Raw genomic sequence first — 21,968 nt, 5'->3', positions numbered from 1 at the left:
CTTTTCTTTTCTTCCTGCCAAACACTTGGCAGACATCTCTGCAACGTCTAGAACACGATGGGAGATGTTTTCTGTGCTGGCACAGTTTTTCCTAGCCAGACAGAGTGGGAAAGCGTTTTGCCGAGATGTAGACAACAAAAGACGCGAAAGACGAAGGTAGGATGCTCTCCGGAGCTAAGAGCCGCTGCCGGGCGTCTTTCGGCAGAAGCCGCGCTAAGGAGAGCACTGTGAGCGGCACAATCGTCTTTGTGCGAAGAAGCCGCTTCTTGGGCTCCGGGAGCAGGCGAGAGCGGCAGCTTCGGGAAGGTGAAGAAGCAAGCTGTACAACACTGGGATTGTGTGCGCACCTTGCCAACTGATAGAAAACAGTACCTTTGCACTCTCCTGGCTTTTCCAATCACATGAACATTCGATTGGAAGCTGTTTTGGACAACTTTTCTTTTCTTCCTGCCAAACACTAGGCAGACATCTCTGCAACGTCTAGAACACGATGGGATATGTTTTCTGTGCTGGCACAGTTTTTCCTAGCCAGACAGAGTGAGAAAGCGTTTTGCCGAGATGTAGACAATAAAAGACGCGAAAGACGAAGGTAGGATGCTCTCCGGAGCTAAGAGCCGCTGCCGGGCGTTTTTCGGCAGAAGCCGCGCTAAGGAGAGCACTGTGAGCGGCACAATCGTCTTTGCGCGAAGAAGCCGCTTCTTGGGCTCCGGGAGCCGGCGAGAGCGGCAGCTTCGGGAAGGTGAAGAAGCAAGCTGTACAACACTGGGATTGTGTGCGCACCTTGCCAACTGATAGAAAACAGTACCTTTGCACTCTCCTGGCTTTTCCAATCACATGAACATTCGATTGGAAGCTGTTTTGGACAACTTTTCTTTTCTTCCTGCCAAACACTTGGCAGACATCTGTTCAACTTCTAGAACACGATGGGAGATGTTTTCTGTGCTGGCACAGTTTTTCCTAGCCAGACAGAGTGGAAAAGCTTTTTGCCGAGATGTAGACAACAAAAGACGCGAAAGAAGAAGGTAGGATGCTCTCCGGAGCTAAGAGCCGCTGCCGGGCGTCTTTCGGCAGAAGCCGCGCTAAGGAGAGCACTGTGAGCGGCAAAATCGTCTTTGCGCGAAGAAGCCGCTTCTTGGGCTCCGGGAGCCGGCGAGAGCGGCAGCTTCGGGAAGGTGAAGAAGCAAGCTGTACAACACTGGGATTGTGCGCGCACCTTGCCAACTGATAGAAAACAGTACCTTTGCACTCTCCTGGCTTTTCCAATCACATGAACATTCGATTGGAAGCTGTTTTGGACAACTTTTCTTTTCTTCCTGCCAAACACTTGGCAGACATCTCTGCAACTTCTAGAACACGATGGGAGATGTTTTCTGTGCTGGCACAGTTTTTCCTAGCCAGACAGAGTGGGAAAGCGTTTTGCCGAGATGTAGACAACAAAAGACGCGAAAGACGAAGGTAGGATGCTCTCCGGAGCTAAGAGCCGCTGCCGGGCGTCTTTCGGCAGAAGCCGCGCTAAGGAGAGCACTGTGAGCGGCACAATCGTCTTTGCGCGAAGAAGCCGCTTCTTGGGCTCCGGGAGCCGGCGAGAGCGGCAGCTTCGGGAAGGTGAAGAAGCAAGCTGTACAACACTGGGATTGTGCGCGCCCCTTGCCAACTGATAGAAAACAGTACCTTTGCACTCTCCTGGCTTTTCCAATCACATGAACATTCGATTGGAAGCTGTTTTGGACAACTTTTCTTTTCTTCCTGCCAAACACTTGGCAGACATCTGTTCAACTTCTAGAACACGATGGGAGATGTTTTCTGTGCTGGCACAGTTTTTCCTAGCAAGACAGAGTGGGAGAGCGTTTTGCTGAGATGTAGACAACAAAAGACGCGAAAGAAGAAGGTAGGATGCTCTCCGGAGCTAAGAGCCGCTGCCGGGCGTCTTTCGGCAGAAGCCGCGCTAAGGAGAGCACTGTGAGCGGCAAAATCGTCTTTGCGCGAAGAAGCCGCTTCTTGGGCTCCGGGAGCCGGCGAGAGCGGCAGCTTCGGGAAGGTGAAGAAGCAAGCTCTACAACACTGGGATTGTGTGCGCACCTTGCCAACTGATAGAAAACAGTACCTTTGCACTCTCCTGGCTTTTCCAATCACATGAACATTCGATTGGAAGCTGTTTTGGACAACTTTTCTTTTCTTCCTGCCAAACACTTGGCAGACATCTCTGCAACTTCTAGAACATGATGGGAGATGTTTTCTGTGCTGGCACAGTTTTTCCTAGCCAGACAGAGTGGGAAAGCGTTTTGCCGAGATGTAGACAACAAAAGACGCGAAAGACGAAGGTAGGATGCTCTCCGGAGCTAAGAGCCGCTGCCGGGCGTCTTTCGGCAGAAGCCGCGCTAAGGAGAGCACTGTGAGCGGCACAATCGTCTTTGCGCGAAGAAGCCGCTTCTTGGGCTCCGGGAGCCGGCGAGAGCGGCAGCTTCGGGAAGGTGAAGAAGCAAGCTGTACAACACTGGGATTGTGTGCGCACCTTGCCAACTGATTGAAAACGGTACCTTTGCACTCTCCTTACTTTTCCAATCACATGAACATTCGATTGGAAGCTGTATTTGACAACTTTTCTTTTCTTCCTGCCAAACACTTGGCAGACATCTCTGCAACTTCTAGAACACGATGGGAGATGTTTTCTGTGCTGGCACAGTTTTTCCTAGCCAGATAGAGTGGGAAAGCGTTTTGCCGAGATGTAGACAACAAAAGACGCGAAAGACAAAGGTAGGATGCTCTTCGGAGCTAAGAGCCGCTCCCGGGCGTCTTTCGGCAGATGTCGCGCTAAGGAGAGCACTGTGAGCGGCACAATCGTCTTTGCGCGAAGAAGCCGCTTCTTGGGCTCCGGGAGCCGGCGAGAGCGGCAGCTTCGGGAAGGTGAAGAAGCAAGCTGTACAACACTGGGATTGTGTGCGCACCTTGCCAACTGATACAAAACAGTACCTTTGCACTCTCCTGGCTTTTCCAATCACATGAACATTCGATTGGAAGCTGTTTTGGACAACTTTTCTTTTCTTCCTGCCAAACACTTGGCAGACATCTGTGCAACTTCTAGAACACGATGGGAGATGTTTTCTGTGCTGGCACACTTTTTCCTAGCCAGACAGAGTGGAAAAGCTTTTTGCCGAGATGTAGATGAGAAGAGGAGCTAAAGACGAAGGTAGGATGCTCTCCGGAGCTAAGAGCCGCTGCCGGGCGTCTTTCGGCAGAAGCCGCGCTAAGGAGAGCACTGTGAGCGGCACAATCGTCTTTGCGCGAAGAAGCCGCTTCTTGGGCTCCGGGAGCCGGCGAGAGCGGCAGCTTCGGGAAGGTGAAGAAGCAAGCTGTACAACACTGGGATTGTGCGCGCCCCTTGCCAACTGATAGAAAACAGTACCTTTGCACTCTCCTGGCTTTTCCAATCACATGAACATTCGATTGGAAGCTGTTTTGGACAACTTTTCTTTTCTTCCTGCCAAACACTTGGCAGACATCTCTGCAACGTCTAGAACACGATGGGAGATGTTTTCTGTGCTGGCACAGTTTTTCCTAGCCAGACAGAGTGGGAAAGCGTTTTGCCGAGATGTAGACAACAGAAGACGCGAAAGACGAAGGTAGGATGCTCTCCGGAGCTAAGAGCCGCTGCCGGGCGTCTTTCGGCAGAAGCCGCGCTAAGGAGAGCACTGTGAGCGGCACAATCGTCTTTGCGCGAAGAAGCCGCTTCTTGGGCTCCGGGAGCCGGCGAGAGCGGCAGCTTCGGGAAGGTGAAGAAGCAAGCTGTACAACACTGGGATTGTGTGCGCACCTTGCCAACTGATAGAAAACGGTACCTTTGCACTCTCCTGGCTTTTCCAATCACATGAACATTCGATTGGAAGCTGTTTTGGACAACTTTTCTTTTCTTCCTGCCAAACACTAGGCAGACATCTCTGCAACGTCTAGAACACGATGGGATATGTTTTCTGTGCTGGCACAGTTTTTCCTAGCCAGACAGAGTGAGAAAGCGTTTTGCCGAGATGTAGACAACAAAAGACGCGAAAGACGAAGGTAGGATGCTCTCCGGAGCTAAGAGCCGCTGCCGGGCGTTTTTCGGCAGAAGCCGCGCTAAGGAGAGCACTGTGAGCGGCAAAATCGTCTTTGCGCGAAGAAGCCGCTACTTGGGCTCCGGGAGCCGGCGAGAGCGGCAGCTTCGGGAAGGTGAAGAAGCAAGCTGTACAACACTGGGATTGTGTGCGCACCTTGCCAACTGATAGAAAACAGTACCTTTGCACTCTCCTGGCTTTTCCAATCACATGAACATTCGATTGGAAGCTGTTTTGGACAACTTTTCTTCCTGCCAAACACTTGGCAGACATCTCTGCAACTTCTAGAACACGATGGGAGATGTTTTCTGTGCTGGCACAGTTTTTCCTAGACAGACAGAGTGGAAAAGCATTTTGCCGAGATGTAGATGAGAAGAGGAGCTAAAGACGAAGGTAGGATGCTCTTCGGAGCTAAGAGCCGCTGCCGGGCGTCTTTCGGCAGAAGCCGCGCTAAGGAGAGCACTGTGAGCGGCACAATCGTCTTTGCGCGAAGAAGCCGCTTCTTGGGCTCCGGGAGCCGGCGAGAGCGGCAGCTTCGGGAAGGTGAAGAAGCAAGCTGTACAACACTGGGATTGTGCGCGCACCTTGCCAACTGATAGAAAACAGTACCTTTGCACTCTCCTGGCTTTTCCAATCACATGAACATTCGATTGGAAGCTGTTTTGGACAACTTTTCTTTTCTTCCTGCCAAACACTTGGCAGACATCTCTGCAACGTCTAGAACACGATGGGAGATGTTTTCTGTGCTGGCACAGTTTTTCCTAGCCAGACAGAGTGGGAAAGCGTTTTGCCGAGATGTAGACAACAAAAGACGCGAAAGACGAAGGTAGGATGCTCTCCGGAGCTAAGAGCCGCTGCCGGGCGTCTTTCGGCAGAAGCCGCGCTAAGGAGAGCACTGTGAGCGGCACAATCGTCTTTGTGCGAAGAAGCCGCTTCTTGGGCTCCGGGAGCAGGCGAGAGCGGCAGCTTCGGGAAGGTGAAGAAGCAAGCTGTACAACACTGGGATTGTGTGCGCACCTTGCCAACTGATAGAAAACAGTACCTTTGCACTCTCCTGGCTTTTCCAATCACATGAACATTCGATTGGAAGCTGTTTTGGACAACTTTTCTTTTCTTCCTGCCAAACACTTGGCAGACATCTGTTCAACTTCTAGAACACGATGGGAGATGTTTTCTGTGCTGGCACAGTTTTTCCTAGCCAGACAGAGTGGAAAAGCTTTTTGCCGAGATGTAGACAACAAAAGACGCGAAAGAAGAAGGTAGGATGCTCTCCGGAGCTAAGAGCCGCTGCCGGGCGTCTTTCGGCAGAAGCCGCGCTAAGGAGAGCACTGTGAGCGGCAAAATCGTCTTTGCGCGAAGAAGCCGCTTCTTGGGCTCCGGGAGCCGGCGAGAGCGGCAGCTTCGGGAAGGTGAAGAAGCAAGCTGTACAACACTGGGATTGTGCGCGCACCTTGCCAACTGATAGAAAACAGTACCTTTGCACTCTCCTGGCTTTTCCAATCACATGAACATTCGATTGGAAGCTGTTTTGGACAACTTTTCTTTTCTTCCTGCCAAACACTTGGCAGACATCTCTGCAACTTCTAGAACACGATGGGAGATGTTTTCTGTGCTGGCACAGTTTTTCCTAGCCAGACAGAGTGGGAAAGCGTTTTGCCGAGATGTAGACAACAAAAGACGCGAAAGACGAAGGTAGGATGCTCTCCGGAGCTAAGAGCCGCTGCCGGGCGTCTTTCGGCAGAAGCCGCGCTAAGGAGAGCACTGTGAGCGGCACAATCGTCTTTGCGCGAAGAAGCCGCTTCTTGGGCTCCGGGAGCCGGCGAGAGCGGCAGCTTCGGGAAGGTGAAGAAGCAAGCTGTACAACACTGGGATTGTGCGCGCCCCTTGCCAACTGATAGAAAACAGTACCTTTGCACTCTCCTGGCTTTTCCAATCACATGAACATTCGATTGGAAGCTGTTTTGGACAACTTTTCTTTTCTTCCTGCCAAACACTTGGCAGACATCTGTTCAACTTCTAGAACACGATGGGAGATGTTTTCTGTGCTGGCACAGTTTTTCCTAGCAAGACAGAGTGGGAGAGCGTTTTGCTGAGATGTAGACAACAAAAGACGCGAAAGAAGAAGGTAGGATGCTCTCCGGAGCTAAGAGCCGCTGCCGGGCGTCTTTCGGCAGAAGCCGCGCTAAGGAGAGCACTGTGAGCGGCAAAATCGTCTTTGCGCGAAGAAGCCGCTTCTTGGGCTCCGGGAGCCGGCGAGAGCGGCAGCTTCGGGAAGGTGAAGAAGCAAGCTCTACAACACTGGGATTGTGTGCGCACCTTGCCAACTGATAGAAAACAGTACCTTTGCACTCTCCTGGCTTTTCCAATCACATGAACATTCGATTGGAAGCTGTTTTGGACAACTTTTCTTTTCTTCCTGCCAAACACTTGGCAGACATCTCTGCAACTTCTAGAACATGATGGGAGATGTTTTCTGTGCTGGCACAGTTTTTCCTAGCCAGACAGAGTGGGAAAGCGTTTTGCCGAGATGTAGACAACAAAAGACGCGAAAGACAAAGGTAGGATGCTCTTCGGAGCTAAGAGCCGCTCCCGGGCGTCTTTCGGCAGATGTCGCGCTAAGGAGAGCACTGTGAGCGGCACAATCGTCTTTGCGCGAAGAAGCCGCTTCTTGGGCTCCGGGAGCCGGCGAGAGCGGCAGCTTCGGGAAGGTGAAGAAGCAAGCTGTACAACACTGGGATTGTGTGCGCACCTTGCCAACTGATACAAAACAGTACCTTTGCACTCTCCTGGCTTTTCCAATCACATGAACATTCGATTGGAAGCTGTTTTGGACAACTTTTCTTTTCTTCCTGCCAAACACTTGGCAGACATCTGTGCAACTTCTAGAACACGATGGGAGATGTTTTCTGTGCTGGCACACTTTTTCCTAGCCAGACAGAGTGGAAAAGCTTTTTGCCGAGATGTAGATGAGAAGAGGAGCTAAAGACGAAGGTAGGATGCTCTCCGGAGCTAAGAGCCGCTGCCGGGCGTCTTTCGGCAGAAGCCGCGCTAAGGAGAGCACTGTGAGCGGCACAATCGTCTTTGCGCGAAGAAGCCGCTTCTTGGGCTCCGGGAGCCGGCGAGAGCGGCAGCTTCGGGAAGGTGAAGAAGCAAGCTGTACAACACTGGGATTGTGCGCGCCCCTTGCCAACTGATAGAAAACAGTACCTTTGCACTCTCCTGGCTTTTCCAATCACATGAACATTCGATTGGAAGCTGTTTTGGACAACTTTTCTTTTCTTCCTGCCAAACACTTGGCAGACATCTCTGCAACGTCTAGAACACGATGGGAGATGTTTTCTGTGCTGGCACAGTTTTTCCTAGCCAGACAGAGTGGAAAAGCGTTTTGCCGAGATGTAGACAACAGAAGACGCGAAAGACGAAGGTAGGATGCTCTCCGGAGCTAAGAGCCGCTGCCGGGCGTCTTTCGGCAGAAGCCGCGCTAAGGAGAGCACTGTGAGCGGCACAATCGTCTTTGCGCGAAGAAGCCGCTTCTTGGGCTCCGGGAGCCGGCGAGAGCGGCAGCTTCGGGAAGGTGAAGAAGCAAGCTGTACAACACTGGGATTGTGTGCGCACCTTGCCAACTGATAGAAAACGGTACCTTTGCACTCTCCTGGCTTTTCCAATCACATGAACATTCGATTGGAAGCTGTTGTGGACAACTTTTCTTTTCTTCCTGCCAAACACTAGGCAGACATCTCTGCAACGTCTAGAACACGATGGGATATGTTTTCTGTGCTGGCACAGTTTTTCCTAGCCAGACAGAGTGAGAAAGCGTTTTGCCGAGATGTAGACAACAAAAGACGCGAAAGACGAAGGTAGGATGCTCTCCGGAGCTAAGAGCCGCTGCCGGGCGTTTTTCGGCAGAAGCCGCGCTAAGGAGAGCACTGTGAGCGGCCAAATCGTCTTTGCGCGAAGAAGCCGCTACTTGGGCTCCGGGAGCCGGCGAGAGCGGCAGCTTCGGGAAGGTGAAGAAGCAAGCTGTACAACACTGGGATTGTGTGCGCACCTTGCCAACTGATAGAAAACAGTACCTTTGCACTCTCCTGGCTTTTCCAATCACATGAACATTCGATTGGAAGCTGTTTTGGACAACTTTTCTTTTCTTCCTGCCAAACACTTGGCAGACATCTCTGCAACGTCTAGAACACGATGGGAGATGTTTTCTGTGCTGGCACAGTTTTTCCTAGCCAGACAGAGTGGGAAAGCGTTTTGCCGAGATGTAGACAACAGAAGACGCGAAAGACGAAGGTAGGATGCTCTCCGGAGCTAAGAGCCGCTGCCGGGCGTCTTTCGGCAGAAGCCGCGCTAAGGAGAGCACTGTGAGCGGCACAATCGTCTTTGCGCGAAGAAGCCGCTTCTTGGGCTCCGGGAGCCGGCGAGAGCGGCAGCTTCGGGAAGGTGAAGAAGCAAGCTGTACAACACTGGGATTGTGCGCGCCCCTTGCCAACTGATAGAAAACAGTACCTTTGCACTCTCCTGGCTTTTCCAATCACATGAACATTCGATTGGAAGCTGTTTTGGACAACTTTTCTTTTCTTCCTGCCAAACACTTGGCAGACATCTCTGCAACGTCTAGAACACGATGGGAGATGTTTTCTGTGCTGGCACAGTTTTTCCTAGCCAGACAGAGTGGGAAAGCTTTTTGCCGAGATGTAGACAACAGAAGACGCGAAAGACGAAGGTAGGATGCTCTCCGGAGCTAAGAGCCGCTGCCGGGCGTCTTTCGGCAGAAGCCGCGCTAAGGAGAGCACTGTGAGCGGCACAATCGTCTTTGCGCGAAGAAGCCGCTTCTTGGGCTCCGGGAGCCGGCGAGAGCGGCAGCTTCGGGAAGGTGAAGAAGCAAGCTGTACAACACTGGGATTGTGTGCGCACCTTGCCAACTGATAGAAAACGGTACCTTTGCACTCTCCTGGCTTTTCCAATCACATGAACATTCGATTGGAAGCTGTTTTGGACAACTTTTCTTTTCTTCCTGCCAAACACTAGGCAGACATCTCTGCAACGTCTAGAACACGATGGGATATGTTTTCTGTGCTGGCACAGTTTTTCCTAGCCAGACAGAGTGGGAAAGCGTTTTGCCGAGATGTAGACAACAAAAGACGCGAAAGACGAAGGTAGGATGCTCTCCGGAGCTAAGAGCCGCTGCCGGGCGTTTTTCGGCAGAAGCCGCGCTAAGGAGAGCACTGTGAGCGGCCAAATCGTCTTTGCGCGAAGAAGCTGCTACTTGGGCTCCGGGAGCCGGCGAGAGCGGCAGCTTCGGGAAGGTGAAGAAGCAAGCTGTACAACACTGGGATTGTGTGCGCACCTTGCCAACTGATAGAAAACAGTACCTTTGCACTCTCCTGGCTTTTCCAATCACATGAACATTCGATTGGAAGCTGTTTTGGACAACTTTTCTTCCTGCCAAACACTTGGCAGACATCTCTGCAACTTCTAGAACACGATGGGAGATGTTTTCTGTGCTGGCACAGTTTTTCCTAGACAGACAGAGTGGAAAAGCATTTTGCCGAGATGTAGATGAGAAGAGGAGCTAAAGACGAAGGTAGGATGCTCTCCGGAGCTAAGAGCCGCTGCCGGGCGTCTTTCGGCAGAAGCCGCGCTAAGGAGAGCACTGTGAGCGGCACAATCGTCTTTGCGCGAAGAAGCCGCTTCTTGGGCTCCGGGAGCCGGCGAGAGCGGCAGCTTCGGGAAGGTGAAGAAGCAAGCTGTACAACACTGGGATTGTGTGCGCACCTTGCCAACTGATAGAAAACAGTACCTTTGCACTCTCCTGGCTTTTCCAATCACATGAACATTCGATTGGAAGCTGTTTTGGACAACTTTTCTTTTCTTCCTGCCAAACACTTGGCAGACATCTGTTCAACTTCTAGAACACGATGGGAGATGTTTTCTGTGCTGGCACAGTTTTTCCTAGCAAGACAGAGTGGGAGAGCGTTTTGCTGAGATGTAGACAACAAAAGACGCGAAAGAAGAAGGTAGGATGCTCTCCGGAGCTAAGAGCCGCTGCCGGGCGTCTTTCGGCAGAAGCCGCGCTAAGGAGAGCACTGTGAGCGGCAAAATCGTCTTTGCGCGAAGAAGCCGCTTCTTGGGCTCCGGAAGCCGGCGAGAGCGGCAGCTTCGGGAAGGTGAAGAAGCAAGCTGTACAACACTGGGATTGTGTGCGCACCTTGCCAACTGATAGAAAACAGTACCTTTGCACTCTCCTGGCTTTTCCAATCACATGAACATTCGATTGGAAGCTGTTTTGGACAACTTTTCTTTTCTTCCTGCCAAACACTTGGCAGACATCTCTGCAACTTCTAGAACACGATGGGAGATGTTTTCTGTGCTGGCACAGTTTTTCCTAGACAGACAGAGTGGAAAAGCTTTTTGCCGAGATGTAGATGAGAAGAGGAGCTAAAGACGAAGGTAGGATGCTCTTCGGAGCTAAGAGCCGCTTCCGGGCGTCTTTCGGCAGAAGCCGCGCTAAGGAGAGCACTGTGAGCGGCACAATCGTCTTTGCGCGAAGAAGCCGCTTCTTGGGCTCCGGGAGCCGGCGAGAGCGGCAGCTTCGGGAAGGTGAAGAAGCAAGCTATACAACACTGGGATTGTGTGCGCACCTCGCCAACTGATACAAAACAGTACCTTTGCACTCTCCTGGCTTTTCCAATCACATGAACATTCGATTGGAAGCTGTTTTGGACAACTTTTCTTTTCTTCCTGCCAAACACTTGGCAGACATCTGTGCAACTTCTAGAACACGATGGGAGATGTTTTCTGTGCTGGCACAGTTTTTCCTAGCCAGACAGAGTGGAAAAGCTTTTTGCCGTGATGTAGATGAGAAGAGGAGCTAAAGACGAAGGTAGGATGCTCTCCGGAGCTAAGAGCCGCTGCCGGGCGTCTTTCGGCAGAAGCCGCGCTAAGGAGAGCACTGTGAGCGGCACAATCGTCTTTGCGCGAAGAAGCCGCTTCTTGGGCTCCGGGAGCCGGCGAGAGCGGCAGCTTCGGGAAGGTGAAGAAGCAAGCTGTACAACACTGGGATTGTGTGCGCACCTTGCCAACTGATAGAAAACGGTACCTTTGCACTCTCCTGACTTTTCCAATCAAATGAACATTCGATTGGAAGCTGTTTTGGACAACTTTTCTTTTCTTCCTGCCAAACACTTGGCAGACATCTCTGCAACTTCTAGAACACGATGGGAGATGTTTTCTGTGCTGGCACAGTTTTTCCTAGCCAGACAGAGTGGAAAAGCTTTTTGCCGTGATGTAGATGAGAAGAGGAGCTAAAGACGAAGGTAGGATGCTCTCCGGAGCTAAGAGCCGCTGCCGGGCGTCTTTCGGCAGAAGCCGCGCTAAGGAGAGCACTGTGAGCGGCACAATCGTCTTTGCGCGAAGAAGCCGCTTCTTGGGCTCCGGGAGCCGGCGAGAGCGGCAGCTTCGGGAAGGTGAAGAAGCAAGCTGTACCACACTGGGATTGTGTGCGCACCTTGCCAACTGATAGAAAACAGTACCTTTGCACTCTCCTGGCTTTTCCAATCACATGAACATTCGATTGGAAGCTGTTTTGGACAACTTTTCTTTTCTTCCTGCCAAACACTAGGCAGACATCTCTGCAACGTCTAGAACACGATGGGATATGTTTTCTGTGCTGGCACAGTTTTTCCTAGCCAGACAGAGTGGGAAAGCGTTTTGCCGAGATGTAGACAACAAAAGACGCGAAAGACGAAGGTAGGATGCTCTCCGGAGCTAAGAGCCGCTGCCGGGCGTCTTTCGGCAGAAGCCGCGCTAAGGAGAGCACTGTGAGCGGCACAATCGTCTTTGCGCGAAGAAGCCGCTTCTTGGGCTCCGGGAGCCGGCGAGAGCGGCAGCTTCGGGAAGGTGAAGAAGCAAGCTGTACAACACTGGGATTGTGTGCGCACCTTGCCAACTGATAGAAAACAGTACCTTTGCACTCTCCTGGCTTTTCCAATCACATGAACATTCGATTGGAAGCTGTTTTGGACAACTTTTCTTTTCTTCCTGCCAAACACTTGGCAGACATCTCTGCAACTTCTAGAACATGATGGGAGATGTTTTCTGTGCTGGCACAGTTTTTCCTAGCCAGATAGAGTGGGAAAGCGTTTTGCCGAGATGTAGACAACAAAAGACGCGAAAGACAAAGGTAGGATGCTCTTCGGAGCTAAGAGCCGCTGCCGGGCGTCTTTCGGCAGAAGCCGCGCTAAGGAGAGCACTGTGAGCGGCACAATCGTCTTTGCGCGAAGAAGCCGCTTCTTGGGCTCCGGGAGCCGGCGAGAGCGGCAGCTTCGGGAAGGTGAAGAAGCAAGCTGTACAACACTGGGATTGTGTGCGCACCTTGCCAACTGATAGAAAACAGTACCTTTGCACTCTCCTGGCTTTTCCAATCAAATGAGCATTCGATTGGAAGCTGTTTTGGACAACTTTTCTTTTCTTCCTGCCAAACACTTGGCAGACATCTCTGCAACTTCTAGAACACGATGGGAGATGTTTTCTGTGCTGGCACAGTTTTTCCTAGCCAGACAGAGTGGAAAAGCTTTTTGCCGTGATGTAGATGAGAAGAGGAGCTAAAGACGAAGGTAGGATGCTCTCCGGAGCTAAGAGCCGCTGCCGGGCGTCTTTCGGCAGAAGCCGCGCTAAGGAGAGCACTGTGAGCGGCACAATCGTCTTTGCGCGAAGAAGCCGCTTCTTGGGCTCCGGGAGCCGGCGAGAGCGGCAGCTTCGGGAAGGTGAAGAAGCAAGCTGTACCACACTGGGATTGTGTGCGCACCTTGCCAACTGATAGAAAACAGTACCTTTGCACTCTCCTGGCTTTTCCAATCACATGAACATTCGATTGGAAGCTGTTTTGGACAACTTTTCTTTTCTTCCTGCCAAACACTAGGCAGACATCTCTGCAACGTCTAGAACACGATGGGATATGTTTTCTGTGCTGGCACAGTTTTTCCTAGCCAGACAGAGTGGGAAAGCGTTTTGCCGAGATGTAGACAACAAAAGACGCGAAAGACGAAGGTAGGATGCTCTCCGGAGCTAAGAGCCGCTGCCGGGCGTCTTTCGGCAGAAGCCGCGCTAAGGAGAGCACTGTGAGCGGCACAATCGTCTTTGCGCGAAGAAGCCGCTTCTTGGGCTCCGGGAGCCGGCGAGAGCGGCAGCTTCGGGAAGGTGAAGAAGCAAGCTGTACAACACTGGGATTGTGTGCGCACCTTGCCAACTGATAGAAAACAGTACCTTTGCACTCTCCTGGCTTTTCCAATCACATGAACATTCGATTGGAAGCTGTTTTGGACAACTTTTCTTTTCTTCCTGCCAAACACTTGGCAGACATCTCTGCAACTTCTAGAACATGATGGGAGATGTTTTCTGTGCTGGCACAGTTTTTCCTAGCCAGATAGAGTGGGAAAGCGTTTTGCCGAGATGTAGACAACAAAAGACGCGAAAGACAAAGGTAGGATGCTCTTCGGAGCTAAGAGCCGCTGCCGGGCGTCTTTCGGCAGAAGCCGCGCTAAGGAGAGCACTGTGAGCGGCACAATCGTCTTTGCGCGAAGAAGCCGCTTCTTGGGCTCCGGAAGCCGGCGAGAGCGGCAGCTTCGGGAAGGTGAAGAAGCAAGCTGTACAACACTGGGATTGTGTGCGCACCTCGCCAACTGATACAAAACAGTACCTTTGCACTCTCCTGGCTTTTCCAATCACATGAACATTCGATTGGAAGCTGTTTTGGACAACTTTTCTTTTCTTCCTGCCAAACACTTGGCAGACATCTGTGCAACTTCTAGAACACGATGGGAGATGTTTTCTGTGCTGGCACAGTTTTTCCTAGCCAGACAGAGTTGAAAAGCTTTTTGCCGAGATGTAGATGAGAAGAGGAGCTAAAGACGAAGGTAGGATGCTCTCCGGAGCTAAGAGCCGCTGCCGGGCGTCTTTCGGCAGAAGCCGCGCTAAGGAGAGCACTGTGAGCGGCACAATCGTCTTTGCGCGAAGAAGCCGCTTCTTGGGCTCCGGGAGCCGGCGAGAGCGGCAGCTTCGGGAAGGTGAAGAACCAAGCTGTACAACACTGGGATTGTGTGCGCACCTTGCCAACTGATAGAAAACGGTACCTTTGCACTCTCCTGACTTTTCCAATCAAATGAACATTCGATTGGAAGCTGTTTTGGACAACTTTTCTTTTCTTCCTGCCAAACACTTGGCAGACATCTGTGCAACTTCTAGAACACGATGGGAGATGTTTTCTGTGCTGGCACAGTTTTTCCTAGCCAGACAGAGTGGAAAAGCTTTTTGCCGTGATGTAGATGAGAAGAGGAGCTAAAGACGAAGGTAGGATGCTCTCCGGAGCTAAGAGCCGCTGCCGGGCGTCTTTCGGCAGAAGCCGCGCTAAGGAGAGCACTGTGAGCGGCACAATCGTCTTTGCGCGAAGAAGCCGCTTCTTGGGCTCCGGGAGCCGGCGAGAGCGGCAGCTTCGGGAAGGTGAAGAAGCAAGCTGTACCACACTGGGATTGTGTGCGCACCTTGCCAACTGATAGAAAACAGTACCTTTGCACTCTCCTGGCTTTTCCAATCACATGAACATTCGATTGGAAGCTGTTTTGGACAACTTTTCTTTTCTTCCTGCCAAACACTAGGCAGACATCTCTGCAACGTCTAGAACACGATGGGATATGTTTTCTGTGCTGGCACAGTTTTTCCTAGCCAGACAGAGTGGGAAAGCGTTTTGCCGAGATGTAGACAACAAAAGACGCGAAAGACGAAGGTAGGATGCTCTCCGGAGCTAAGAGCCGCTGCCGGGCGTCTTTCGGCAGAAGCCGCGCTAAGGAGAGCACTGTGAGCGGCACAATCGTCTTTGCGCGAAGAAGCCGCTTCTTGGGCTCCGGGAGCCGGCGAGAGCGGCAGCTTCGGGAAGGTGAAGAAGCAAGCTGTACCACACTGGGATTGTGTGCGCACCTTGCCAACTGATAGAAAACAGTACCTTTGCACTCTCCTGGCTTTTCCAATCACATGAACATTCGATTGGAAGCTGTTTTGGACAACTTTTCTTTTCTTCCTGCCAAACACTTGGCAGACATCTCTGCAACGTCTAGAACACGATGGGAGATGTTTTCTGTGCTGGCACAGTTTTTCCTAGACAGACAGAGTGGAAAAGCTTTTTGCCGAGATGTAGACTACAAAAGACGCGAAAGACGAAGGTAGGATGATCTTCGGAGCTAAGAGCCGCTGCCGGGCGTCTTTCGGCAGAAGCCGCGCTAAGGAGAGCACTGTGAGCGGCACAATCGTCTTTGCGCGAAGAAGCCGCTTCTTGGGCTCCGGGAGCCGGCGAGAGCGGCAGCTTCGGGAAGGTGAAGAAGCAAGCTGTACAACACTGGGATTGTGTGCGCACCTTGCCAACTGATAGAAAACGGTACCTTTGCACTCTCCTGACTTATCCAATCACATGAACATTCGATTGGAAGCTGTTTTGGACAACTTTTCTTTTCTTCCTGCCAAACACTTGGCAGACATCTCTGCAACGTCTAGAACACGATGGGAGATGTTTTCTGTGCTGGCACAGTTTTTCCTAGCCAGACAGAGTGGAAAAGCTTTTTGCCGAGATGTAGATGAGAAGAGGAGCTAAAGACGAAGGTAGGATGCTCTCCGGAGCTAAGAGTCGCTGCCGGGCGTCTTTCGGCAGAAGACGCGCTAAGGAGAGCACTGTGAGCGGCACAATCGTCTTTGCGCGAAGAAGCCGCTTCTTGGGCTCCGGGAGCCGGCGAGAGCGGCAGCTTCGGGAAGGTGAAGAAGCAAGCTGTACAACACTGGGATTGTGTGCGCACCTTGCCAACTGATAGAAAACAGTACCTTTGCACTCTCCTGACTTTTCCAATCACATGAACATTCGATTGGAAGCTGTTTTGGACAACTTTTCTTTTCTTCCTGCCAAACACTTGGCAGACATCTCTGCAACTTCTAGAACATGATGGGAGATGTTTTCTGTGCTGGCACAGTTTTTCCTAGCCAGACAGAGTGGGAAAGCGTTTTGCTGAGATGTAGACAAGAAAAGACGCGAAAGACGAAGGTAGGATGCTCTCCGGAGCTAAGAGCCGCTACCGGGCGTCTTTCGGCAGAAGCCGCCCTAAGGAGAGCACTGTGAGCGGCACAATCGTCTTTGCGCGAAGAAGCCGCTTCTTGGGCTCCGGGAGCCGGCGAGAGCGGCAGCTTCGGGAAGGTGAAGAAGCAAGCTGTACCACACTGGGATTGTGTGCGCACCTTGCCAACTGATAGAAAACAGTACCTTTGCACTCTCCTGGCTTTTCCAATCACATGAACATTCGATTGGAAGCTGTTTTGGACAACTTTTCTTTTCTTCCTGCCAAACACTTGGCAGACATCTCTGCAACGTCTAGAACACGATGGGAGATGTTTTCTGTGCTGGCACAGTTTTTCCTAGACAAGCAGAGTGGAAAAGCTTTTTGCCGAGATGTAGATGAGAAGAGGAGCTAAAGACGAAGGTAGGATGCTCTCCGGAGCTAAGAGCCGCTGCCGGGCGTCTTTCGGCAGAAGCCGCGCTAAGGAGAGCACTGTGAGCGGCACAATCGTCTTTGCGCGAAGAAGCCGCTTCTTGGGCTCCGGGAGCCGGCGAGAGCGGCAGCTTCGGGAAGGTGAAGAAGCAAGCTGTACAACACTGGGATTGTGTGCGCACCTTGCCAACTGATAGAAAACAGTACCTTTGAACTCTCCTGGCTTTTCCAATCACATGAACATTCGATTGGAAGCTGTTTTGGACAACTTTTCTTTTCTTCCTGCCAAACACTTGGCAGACATCTCTGCAACGTCTAGAACACGATGGGAGATGTTTTCTGTGCTGGCACAGTTTTTCCTAGCCAGACAGAGTGGGAAAGCGTTTTGCCGAGATGTAGATGAGAAGAGGAGCTAAAGACGAAGGTAGGATGCTCTCCGGAGCTAAGAGCCGCTGCCGGGCGTCTTTCGGCAGAAGCCGCGCTAAGGAGAGCACTGTGAGCGGCACAATCGTCTTTGCGCGAAGAAGCCGCTTCTTGGGCTCCGGGAGCCGGCGAGAGCGGCAGCTTCGGGAAGGTGAAGAAGCAAGCTGTACAACACTGGGATTGTGTGCGCACCTTGCCAACTGATAGAAAACAGTACCTTTGAACTCTCCTGGCTTTTCCAATCACATGAACATTCGATTGGAAGCTGTTTTGGACAACTTTTCTTTTCTTCCTGCCAAACACTTGGCAGACATCTCTGCAACGTCTAGAACACGATGGGAGATGTTTTCTGTGCTGGCACAGTTTTTCCTAGCCAGACAGAGTGGGAAAGCGTTTTGCCGAGATGTAGATGAGAAGAGGAGCTAAAGACGAAGGTAGGATGCTCTCCGGAGCTAAGAGCCGCTGCCGGGCGTCTTTCGGCAGAAGCCGCGCTAAGGAGAGCACTGTGAGCGGCACAATCGTCTTTGCGCGAAGAAGCCGCTTCTTGGGCTCCGGGAGCCGGCGAGAGCGGCAGCTTCGGGAAGGTGAAGAAGCAAGCTGTACAACACTGGGATTGTGTGCGCACCTTGCCAACTGATAGAAAACAGTACCTTTGCACTCTCCTGGCTTTTCCAATCACATGAACATTCGATTGGAAGCTGTTTTGGACAACTTTTCTTTTCTTCCTGCCAAACACTTGGCAGACATCTCTGCAACGTCTAGAACACGATGGGAGATGTTTTCTGTGCTGGCACAGTTTTTCCTAGACAGACAGAGTGGAAAAGCTTTTTGCCGAGATGTAGACTACAAAAGACGCGAAAGACGAAGGTAGGATGCTCTTCGGAGCTAAGAGCCGCTGCCGGGCGTCTTTCGGCAGAAGCCGCGCTAAGGAGAGCACTGTGAGCGGCACAATCGTCTTTGCGCGAAGAAGCCGCTTCTTGGGCTCCGGGAGCCGGTGAGAGCGGCAGCTTCGGGAAGGTGAAGAAGCAAGCTGTACAACACTGGGATTGTGTGCGCACCTTGCCAACTGATAGAAAACGGTACCTTTGCACTCTCCTGACTTATCCAATCACATGAACATTCGATTGGAAGCTGTTTTGGACAACTTTTCTTTTCTTCCTGCCAAACACTTGGCAGACATCTCTGCAACGTCTAGAACACGATGGGAGATGTTTTCTGTGCTGGCACAGTTTTTCCTAGCCAGACAGAGTGGAAAAGCTTTTTGCCGAGATGTAGATGAGAAGAGGAGCTAAAGACGAAGGTAGGATGCTCTCCGGAGCTAAGAGCCGCTGCCGGGCGTCTTTCGGCAGAAGACGCGCTAAGGAGAGCACTGTGAGCGGCACAATCGTCTTTGCGCGAAGAAGCCGCTTCTTGGGCTCCGGGAGCCGGCGAGAGCGGCAGCTTCGGGAAGGTGAAGAAGCAAGCTGTACAACACTGGGATTGTGTGCGCACCTTGCCAACTGATAGAAAACAGTACCTTTGCACTCTCCTGACTTTTCCAATCACATGAACATTCGATTGGAAGCTGTTTTGGACAACTTTTCTTTTCTTCCTGCCAAACACTTGGCAGACATCTCTGCAACTTCTAGAACATGATGGGAGATGTTTTCTGTGCTGGCACAGTTTTTCCTAGCCAGACAGAGTGGGAAAGCGTTTTGCTGAGATGTAGACAAGAAAAGACGCGAAAGACGAAGGTAGGATGCTCTCCGGAGCTAAGAGCCGCTACCGGGCGTCTTTCGGCAGAAGCCGTCCTAAGGAGAGCACTGTGAGCGGCACAATCGTCTTTGCGCGAAGAAGCCGCTTCTTGGGCTCCGGGAGCCGGCGAGAGCGGCAGCTTCGGGAAGGTGAAGAAGCAAGCTGTACCACACTGGGATTGTGTGCGCACCTTGCCAACTGATAGAAAACAGTACCTTTGCACTCTCCTGGCTTTTCCAATCACATGAACATTCGATTGGAAGCTGTTTTGGACAACTTTTCTTTTCTTCCTGCCAAACACTTGGCAGACATCTCTGCAACTTCTAGAACATGATGGGAGATGTTTTCTGTGCTGGCACAGTTTTTCCTAGCCAGACAGAGTGGGAAAGCGTTTTGCTGAGATGTAGACAAGAAAAGACGCGAAAGACGAAGGTAGGATGCTCTCCGGAGCTAAGAGCCGCTACCGGGCGTCTTTCGGCAGAAGCCGTCCTAAGGAGAGCACTGTGAGCGGCACAATCGTCTTTGCGCGAAGAAGCCGCTTCTTGGGCTCCGGGAGCCGGCGAGAGCGGCAGCTTCGGGAAGGTGAAGAAGCAAGCTGTACAACACTGGGATTGTGTGCGCACCTTGCCAACTGATAGAAAACAGTACCTTTGCACTCTCCTGACTTTTCCAATCACATGAACATTCGATTGGAAGCTGTTTTGGACAACTTTTCTTTTCTTCCTGCCAAACACTTGGCAGACATCTCTGCAACTTCTAGAACATGATGGGAGATGTTTTCTGTGCTGGCACAGTTTTTCCTAGCCAGACAGAGTGGGAAAGCGTTTTGCTGAGATGCAGACAAGAAAAGACGCGAAAGACGAAGGTAGGATGCTCTCCGGAGCTAAGAGCCGCTACCGGGCGTCTTTCGGCAGAAGCCGTCCTAAGGAGAGCACTGTGAGCGGCACAATCGTCTTTGCGTGAAGAAGCCGCTTCTTGGGCTCCGGGAGCCGGCGAGAGCGGCAGCTTCGGGAAGGTGAAGAAGCAAGCTGTACCACACTGGGATTGTGTGCGCACCTTGCCAACTGATAGAAAACAGTACCTTTGCACTCTCCTGGCTTTTCCAATCACATGAACATTCGATTGGAAGCTGTTTTGGACAACTTTTCTTTTCTTCCTGCCAAACACTTGGCAGACATCTCTGCAACGTCTAGAACACGATGGGAGATGTTTTCTGTGCTGGCACAGTTTTTCCTAGACAAGCAGAGTGGAAAAGCTTTTTGCCGAGATGTAGATGAGAAGAGGAGCTAAAGACGAAGGTAGGATGCTCTCCGGAGCTAAGAGCCACTGCCGGGCGTCTTTCGGCAGAAGCCGCGCTAAGGAGAGCACTGTGAGCGGCACAATCGTCTTTGCGCGAAGAAGCCGCTTCTTGGGCTCCGGGAGCCGGCGAGAGCGGCAGCTTCGGGAAGGTGAAGAAGCAAGCTGCACAACACTGGGATTGTGTGCGCACCTTGCCAACTGATAGAAAACAGTACCTTTGAACTCTCCTGGCTTTTCCAATCACATGAACATTCGATTGGAAGCTGTTTTGGACAACTTTTCTTTTCTTCCTGCCAAACACTTGGCAGACATCTCTGCAACGTCTAGAACACGATGGGAGATGTTTTCTGTGCTGGCACAGTTTTTCCTAGCCAGACAGAGTGGGAAAGCGTTTTGCCGAGATGTAGATGAGAAGAGGAGCTAAAGACGAAGGTAGGATGCTCTCCGGAGCTAAGAGCCGCTGCCGGGCGTCTTTCGGCAGAAGCCGCGCTAAGGAGAGCACTGTGAGCGGCACAATCGTCTTTGCGCGAAGAAGCCGCTTCTTGGGCTCCGGGAGCCGGCGAGAGCGGCAGCTTCGGGAAGGTGAAGAAGCAAGCTGTACAACACTGGGATTGTGTGCGCACCTTGCCAACTGATAGAAAACAGTACCTTTGCACTCTCCTGGCTTTTCCAATCACATGAACATTCGATTGGAAGCTGTTTTGGACAACTTTTCTTTTCTTCCTGCCAAACACTTGGCAGACATCTCTGCAACGTCTAGAACACGATGGGAGATGTTTTCTGTGCTGGCACAGTTTTTCCTAGCCAGACAGAGTGGGAAAGCGTTTTGCCGAGATGTAGATGAGAAGAGGAGCTAAAGACGAAGGTAGGATGCTCTCCGGAGCTAAGAGCCGCTGCCGGGCGTCTTTCGGCAGAAGACGCGCTAAGGAGAGCACTGTGAGCGGCACAATCGTCTTTGCGCGAAGAAGCCGCTTCTTGGGCTCCGGGAGCTGGCGAGAGCGGCAGCTTCGGGAAGGTGAAGAAGCAAGCTGTACAACACTGGGATTGTGTGCGCACCTTGCCAACTGATAGAAAACGGTACCTTTGCACTCTCCTGACTTTTCCAATCACATGAACATTCGATTGGAAGCTGTTTTGGACAACTTTTCTTTTCTTCCTGCCAAACACTTGGCAGACATCTCTGCAACGTCTAGAACACGATGGGAGATGTTTTCTGTGCTGGCACAGTTTTTCCTAGCCAGACAGAGTGGGAAAGCGTTTTGCCGAGATGTAGACAACAAAAGACGCGAAAGACGAAGGTAGGATGCTCTCCGGAGCTAAGAGCCGCTGCCGGGCGTCTTTCGGCATAAGCCGCGCTAAGGAGAGCACTGTGAGCGGCACAATCGTCTTTGCGCGAAGAAGCCGCTTCTTGGGCTCCGGGAGCCGGCGAGAGCGGCAGCTTCGGGAAGGTGAAGAAGCAAGCTGTACAACACTGGGATTGTGTGCGCACCTTGCCAACTGATAGAAAACGGTACCTTTGCACTCTCCTGGCTTTTCCAATCACATGAACATTCGATTGGAAGCTGTTTTGGACAACTTTTCTTTTCTTCCTGCCAAACACTTGGCAGACATCTCTGCAACTTCTAGAACACGATGGGAGATGTTTTCTGTGCTGGCACAGTTTTTCCTAGCCAGATAGAGTGGGAAAGCGTTTTGCCGAGATGTAGACAACAAAAGACGCGAAAGACAAAGGTAGGATGCTCTTCGGAGCTAAGAGCCGCTCCCGGGCGTCTTTCGGCAGAAGCCGCGCTAAGGAGAGCACTGTGAGCGGCACAATCGTCTTTGCGCGAAGAAGCCGCTTCTTGGGCTCTGGGAGCCGGCGAGAGCGGCAGCTTCGGGAAGGTGAAGAAGCAAGCTGTACAAC

The sequence above is a fragment of the Melospiza melodia genome, chromosome W, assembly GCF_035770615.1.
Source record: "Melospiza melodia melodia isolate bMelMel2 chromosome W, bMelMel2.pri, whole genome shotgun sequence".
NCBI lineage: Eukaryota > Metazoa > Chordata > Aves > Passeriformes > Passerellidae > Melospiza > Melospiza melodia.
Note: the sequence above shows the minus strand (reverse complement) of the source record.